The sequence below is a fragment of the Dipodomys spectabilis genome, unplaced genomic scaffold, assembly GCF_019054845.1.
Source record: "Dipodomys spectabilis isolate Male_0828 unplaced genomic scaffold, ASM1905484v1 ptg000565l, whole genome shotgun sequence".
Taxonomy (NCBI): Eukaryota; Metazoa; Chordata; class Mammalia; order Rodentia; family Heteromyidae; genus Dipodomys; species Dipodomys spectabilis.
In genome coordinates, this window is record NW_024871242.1 from 408,168 (window position 1) to 414,897 (window position 6,730).

The following is a 6,730-nucleotide window of genomic DNA, read 5'->3' on the forward strand; positions in this document are numbered from 1 at the left end:
CCAGCAATAGGGAGATTGAGTTGGAGCACCTGCTGGCTCCACCTGTAATCAAGTCCGCCCCACCTCCTCTGCCCCTGTAACAACCAGAGGTATAAATGGGGATCTGAGTTCACTGTGTCAGATTCCTGCTTCCCAGCTCTACCTGTTTGCCTCTGTGGGCACCACTGCTGAAGACACACATCCATCTGTTCTGCAGCCCTGCACCATGAGGGAGATTGTGTACATACAGGCAGGCCAGTGTGGCAACCAGATTGGTGCAAAGGTGAGCATGGCACTGGCCTAGGATCCATGTCTCAAATTTAGGGGAAGGAGAAAAAAGATGGGGTTGGAGTGTGGAGGTGGTGGTGGTCATGGCTAGGCTGAGGTAGGTGGGGCTCCATAGTGGTCCCTAACCTTCTGCAAATGAAGCCCCCCAGATAGCTTCTCCAATTTCCCTAATTTGTGTGGCCCTGGTGGGTGTGGTTTTTAAGCAAGGCTGGGGTGGTTTCAAATCCCTTGCATGTCTTAGTCTTACCTGAGACTCAAGTCTTTGTATTTAGTTTCCTGGGAATAGACTAATGCACGTTTGGTCTGGTTTGAATGAAAGGAATGCAGTGTCTTTGAGCTGAAAGATACAGAGAATTCCCTTTGTGTCAACTGATGAGTGTCAGATAATTGAGAACATTTCTTCTACCTTAATGCAAATTTCTCTGAGTTTCATGCTCCATCTCAGCTCCCTTAAGTTGGGTGTTTTCTAAATCATTGGTTGTCATGTATGCTCTGAGGACACTTGGGGTTCTGGAGACCCTTCTAGCTGAGTCTTCAAGTTACTGCTTTGGTAATTTCATGTCCATGGAAGGCCAGTTACTCATCATAGAATACAAAGAGAATATGGTACTGCATAAGATGGAATACTCATAGGAGAAACCAGATGTCTTCTATTCAGCCAGATAAAAGAGATTAACAAAACTAAAATACCACCATTTTCTGTGCTTTTTTTAATTTAGAAAATGTAATTATTTTTTACAAATATATTTGTGTCAACAGGACATGAGTTTCTTAGTTACTTTAAAATGCATTTTTTGGACAGTTAACATTCTAGGTCATAATATACTTCTATTTCCATCTCAGTTTTGGGAAATGCTAAGCGATGAGCACAATATTGACTCCACTGGCAACTACTATGGGGACAGCCATTTACAGCTGCAGAGAATCGAGGTGTATTACAATGAGGCAGCTGGTAAGTTTCTTCCATCTTGTTTCCCATACCGTGGCAAAATAGTTCCCAGGGGAATACTAATGAAAAGGAAGGAGTTCCTGCCTTTCTTATGGTAGTATTGTAGTTTTAATTTGGGACCTTGATCTTATAAGTCAAGTGCTGTACCCAACTGAGCCACTCCACCAGATACTTTGTTTTAATTTTTGAGTATACTCTTGTGAATTACCCCAGGAAAGCCTTATACCTGAGTTCCCCCTACCTCTACTTGCTGACTAACCACACCTGGATTTGTTTTTTCCGGTCATGGAGCTTGAACTCTGGGCCTAGGCACTGTCGCTCAACTCTTCAGCTCAAGGCAAGCAGCTCTACCACTTAAGCCACAGTGCCACTTCCAGTTTTCTGGTGTTTTATTGGAGATAAGAGTCTTGCAGGCTTTTTGTGCCCTGGCTGGCTTTGAACCATGATTCTCTGATCTCAGCCTTCTGGGTAGCTAGGATTAAAGGTGTGAGCCCATTTCACATAATTAAAAATGAGACTGCCTAAATATGCATTCTAAAACAATTGATAAAATATAATCCAATGCCATTTGGTTGTGTGCTGATCATCCTAAGCTCAAGCCTGGGCACTAACTATGAGCTTCTTTTATTTTGGGTAGTTTCTTGGAGATGAGTCTCCAAGCCTTTCCTGCCCCAGCTGACTTCAATCTGCGATGCTAAGGTCTCATCTCAGATTTTTGAGTAGCTAGAATTACACCCTTATGCAACCAGAGCCCAGTTACATTGCCTCTTTAAAATACAGATTAAATTTCTAAAACAATATTTTGAAAAAGAAAATTTTAAAAATTTTAAAGAGGGATGTTCAGTCACTAATATATATGAGAATAGTCCAAATCACAAAGCATAGTCTCACCCTGAAATCTATAACATTTCTGGTCTTGAGCATTTTGAATATGAATACTTAGCCAACAGTAAATTATTTTTAAGGTTTTTAAAGTAAGAAAACATTCTTGTGATGTAGAAAAAATCAATACTAATTTGTAAACATGGCTTTTAAATGATTCATATTGTCTTTCCTAACATAAACAGCCTAATTGAAGTCTACAGAGTAGATTTTCAGTTTTTGTAACTGTCAATGTAAAGTTCATTTAATTTTATATTGAGTTTCCATTCTACATTATTGTATACAAACAGAATCATGGATAATTGGCTTTCCTGTGTATTAATCCAATGAACAAGTACAAACAAAATTACAAAGCTATTTAATTTATGTGAGTTTTATAGATCTACATTTTGGGATGTCCTCACCTTGGTATTTTGTGTTAATATTGTTGAAGTAACATACAAGGTTTTAATCTTCTGATTCCTTGGTTGAGAGTGGTTGGGTTGGATTGTGTCACTCCTATGAACAGAATTTTAGGTTGTGTCTTTATTAGATCCTGTATATCCAGCAGGATGGTCAGTTTTCTTCATGTGAATGTTTAGGAAGGGGGTATTCTAAAACTGGTGTTTACATCATGTTAACTGCTTTCCCTTGGGCCAAATCATGTTAAATGGGAAATTGCAAGTCATTGCCCAAGGTTGCTCTGAGTATTTGAATAAAGGGTATGTGCTATTTGATAACCATTATTGAAACATTATAAGACAAGAAATATATATATTGTATATATGTTTTCTCCAGGAAAGCCTTACACTTGAATTCCCTTACATCTACTTGGTGAATAGCCATACCTGGCTTTTTTTGGCCCAGGGGGGGGGGTCGGTCATGTGGCTTGGACTCTGGGCCTAGGCACTGTCCGTCAACTCTTCAGTTCAAGGCAAGCAGCTCTACCTCTTGAACCACAGTGCCATTTCTGGTTTTCTGTTAGTTTATTAGAGATAAGAGTCTTAAGGACTTTTCCTGCCCCAGCTGGCTTTGAATAGTCACCCTCTGATCTCAGCCTCCAGAGTAGCTAGGATTACAGGCATGAACCTGGTTCATTTCTTGAGAAAGGTAATTGGGGAAGGGAAGGGATAGTGGGAGAACAACAAAGGAGGGGGTAACAATTTTTGACAAGAAACGTTCTCATTTCCTTACTCATGTAACCAACTCCTCTATACAGCACCTTTACAATAAAATAAAATTAACAAAAAAGAGGAAGTTTCTTGCTGATAGGCACTGGTGACTCATTCCTGTAATGCTGGCTACTTAGGAGGCTAAGAACTGAGGATCATGGTTCAAATCTTGCCTGAGCAGGAAAGTCCCTGAGACTCTTATCTCCAATAAGAAAACTGAAAGTGGGGTTGTGGCTCAAGTGATAGAGTGCTAGCCTTGAGCTGGAGAGCTGAGGGACAGTGTCCAGGCCCAGAGTTCAAGCCCCACGATGAACCAAAAAAAAAAAGGTTTTGTCACCTTTCTTTTGCACCATTAGACTCAAAGCCTGATGCTCATCTTTGCCTCCTGTGTAGCTGAGATTTCAGCCACTATGCCCAAAGCAAAGGAATGAATATTCATGGAAATAGACAACTGCAAACATCCTTAAAGTTGCTGAAGCCTTTTGCATGGGGATTCATGCTCAAGATATCTTTTCTGTTTCCATGTCTTAAATGCTGTAATTTTTGTAATGAATGCTGAGAGTCACTTAGAATCATAAGCTCTGCCCTAAGTTCCTTGTCAAGTATAGGCCTAAGTCAACTCTTTTTCTCACAGGCAACAAATATGTTCCTCGGGCCATCATGGTGGACCTAGAGCCTGGCACCTTAGACTCAGTAAGATCGGGACCATTTGGCCAGAGCTTTAGGCCAGACAACTTCATATTTGGTATGTCATCATGGTCCATGGGTCCTAACATCCAGGCACTCCAGTGCTGGGCTGAGCCTTTATCCACCTAGATATTCTCCTCAGCTAACCCACCTATTCCAGTCCACGGGAGTCATGCCCGTGGCCACTCAGACAGCTCAGATCAGTGCAACTCTGTAAGTTCTCCATGACAAAGAAGCCTCTGAAGGGAAAGAGCAGCAAGCAGAGAAAGCCACCAACAAGGTTTCAGCACTGCTGGTCATTATAAAGGCCTGGCAATAACAGAACCACTTCAGGACACCAGAAATCAAAGCACAGCTATGTGTGAGCAAGGAGCAGACAAGTGCTTGCAGTTTAGCTTCCCTCTGACCACACTGTGCTCCTGTCCCTGTTGTGAAAGTAATTACATTTCCAGTATTGAGGCAGGCTCAGTTCTTCATTTCTAGAAGTACTTGATTTGGGTTAAAATGTATTTTCCTCCACACTCTCTACTTTTCTTTAGAACCTGGGTGATTTGTAGGGTCCCAGATACATTGAAAACATTTCCTTTATTTCACCATAGTGTATCTAAAATAATAGCAAAGGTTGGCTCACAACACTCCTTTTTCTTCACAATAGGACAGGCACAGTCATTATTCTTGGAGTCTGTGTCTCATCATGTCTTTATGTCTGATAGGCCAGAGCGGGGCAGGCAATAACTGGGCAAAAGGCCACTACACGGAGGGAGCCGAGCTGTTAGAATCGGTGCTGGATGTGGTACGACGGGAGTCAGAAAGGTGTGACTGTCTCCAGGGTTTCCAGCTGGCTCACTCCCTGGGAGGTGGCACTGGATCAGGCATGGGCACCCTGATTCTCAACAAGATCCGAGAGGAGTATCCAGACCGCATCATGAACACCTTCAGCATCATGCCCTCCCCCAAGGTTTCAGACACTGTGGTAAAACCTTAAAATGCCATCTTGTCTATCCACCAGTTGGTGGAAAATGCAGATGAAACTTTCTGCATCGACAATGAGGCCCTGTATGACATCTGCTTCCGCACCCTGAAGCTGCCCACACCCACCTATGGAGACCTGAACCACCTGGTGTCTGCCACCATGAGTGGAGTCACCACCTGCCTGCGCTTCCCCGGCCAGCTGAATGCAGATCTGCGCAAGCTGGCCGTGAATATGGTGCCCTTCCCCCGCCTACACTTCTTCATGCCTGGCTTTGCACCCTTGACCAGCCGGGCCAGCCAGCAGTACCATGTTCTCTCTGTGCCCCAGCTCACCCAGCAGATGTTTGATGCCAAGAACATGATGGTCGCCTGTGATCCCCGCCATGGTCGTTACCTGACAGCAGCTGCCATCTTCCGAGGCCGCATGTCCATGAAGGAGGTGGATGAGCAGATGCTCAACATGCAGAACAAGAACAGCAGCTACTTTGCAGACTGGATTCCCAACAATGTGAAGACAGCTGTATGTGACATCCCCCCGCGTGGCCTTACGATGTCGGCCACCTTCATCGGCAACAACACAGCCATCCAAGAACCCTTCAAGCGCACCTCAGAGCAGTTCAGTGCCATGTTCCGGCGCAAGGCATTCTTGCACTGGTACACGGGAGAAGGCATGGATGAGATGGAGTTCACTGAGGCTGAGAGCAATATCAACGACCTGGTGTCCGAGTACCAGCAGTGCCAAGATGCCACTGCTGATGAACAGGGGGAATTTGAAGAAGACTTGGTGGAGGAAGAAGTTTAAGACTTCCCATTGGTAGCAGTGCAACAGGACTGTCAGAATCTGCCTACTACTTCTTAAATGAATGGTGCTTTCCTGAGATCCTGTTGTCATGCATTGAGGTCCCTGCTGTGTATCATCATGCACAGCCTTTCCGGTCAGGAACTAACTATTGGTGAATGTAAAAATGCAGATTTCTTTTAAATAGTATTATTTTAAAGCCCTATTTATATAAATAAAGAAGTATACATTTTGTACTCTTGAGTCCTTATTCTTTAGAATCCCTTTTATTCTTTCAATATATTTGAAATATAAAGTTGGCCAGCAGGATTTAATCTTAGCAATATAGGACTGGTGCTCAAGAGGAGTTTCAAATTCATGGTGTTCCTATTATTTTGAACAGGAGGATGACATGTGCCAATGTTGTTTATTTTCCCTGGCCCAGTTTTAAAGTTAGCAGTCTCTCAACAGCATGCCAGTAGCATAAAAGCAGGTTGAAGAGAAAGTAAACCAGATTCAGATGTTAAAATTTTCCTAGTACCAAAGTGATGTTTGGAATACTGAAGGGATTGATGTTCAAGACTTGTCTGGGCACTGAGGCAGCAGGGCCTCTTCCTCCTTTATTCTGACACAGGACTTGCTTTACCTGCCCCCTAGTATGCATTCCTCTTTGGGAATGGGACCACAAAATGCAGGTATGAATACTGGCCATTAAGGATCTACTTCTCCTTCAGACAACCACAGGTTCTGGTCTCATGCCCCATCAGAGAGATTTCATTCACATTCCCCAGAAACAGTAGCAGGAACCCCAATCCCTGTGCTTACGGTTCAGTTGGCAGCGAAGCAGCACTCACAAGATGAGTGCAAGATCCTCATTGCCAGGGTAGTTTCTCAAGTCATCTGGCAGCTCTAAGGACAGAAGTGAGTCTAGCTCTTTGAGGGAGTGAGTATCTGGCCAGTCCCATAGCGTATCAAGATCTGCTTGATTCAGTACTTACAAGTCAAGGAGTGGAAGGGAGACATGGCCCAATGACCCATTCTCAT

At 43.5% G+C, this 6,730-nt stretch overlaps 1 pseudogene; it reads left to right on the plus strand.

Moving 5' to 3' along the window:
• Positions 1 to 205: 205 nt before the first annotated feature.
• Positions 206 to 5,710, plus strand: LOC122100121 (annotated as a pseudogene).
• The last annotated feature ends 1,020 nt before the right edge of the window (positions 5,711 to 6,730 follow it).